The following is a 774-nucleotide window of genomic DNA, read 5'->3' as shown; positions in this document are numbered from 1 at the left end:
ACAGCCCCATAGATTGCCCATGATATTTGGAACAGGGTTTTCCCTCCATTCAACAGTATTCGATCAAACATGTGAAAAATTGCTCATTACTTTACATTCAATCAAAGGAAGTTCTTCTTTTAACATAGTGGCGAACGCAACTATATCAGATACTTTCCTATTTCTTACATGCACGAAAACATCATGAGAGAGGGGTAAGTCTGCGGATTTGCAGTTTTGCTGTAAAAATTTATCTATCCATTCGGATATACAATTTGACTTTCCGCTTATGAAATCTTCCGTGGTATCTGCAGTGCATTTTGAAATATGCACAAACATTCTTGATACTCGACTTTTTGCTAACTTTGTATACAAGCATTCATTTCCCTGTTTTTCCTGAAATAGTTTCCAATCTAAAAAGTTCTTTATCCATTCATGAGCGAAGATTAACGGATCTTGGATATATGATTTATACGCTTCAAAGTCATCTGCTTCAGCCAAATAGATGAGTATATCTTTAATCAAACTGTATTTCCCATTTCCAAAAAGAATTTGTATACTTTCTTGTGCATCGATAGGAAGACATTCGGACGCTTGATCTATTATAGCTTTTACTATGACATCTTTGAAAAATCCTAGTGCAATAACATCTTCAGTCTTATCTTCCACTGTATTTTTGAACAGCTCCCATGCCGTGCCTTTATACTCTTCCATTTGCGCTTTTGGGCTGTTTTTTTTATTATATGCATCATGCATTCTTGTGAAAAAGACTATTACATATCGAACAATATGATT

This window comes from Mytilus edulis, chromosome 6 (genome assembly GCF_963676685.1).
Source record: "Mytilus edulis chromosome 6, xbMytEdul2.2, whole genome shotgun sequence".
Lineage (NCBI taxonomy): Eukaryota > Metazoa > Mollusca > Bivalvia > Mytilida > Mytilidae > Mytilus > Mytilus edulis.
The sequence above is the reverse complement of the archived record's forward strand: the minus strand, read 5'-3'. Positions refer to the sequence as shown.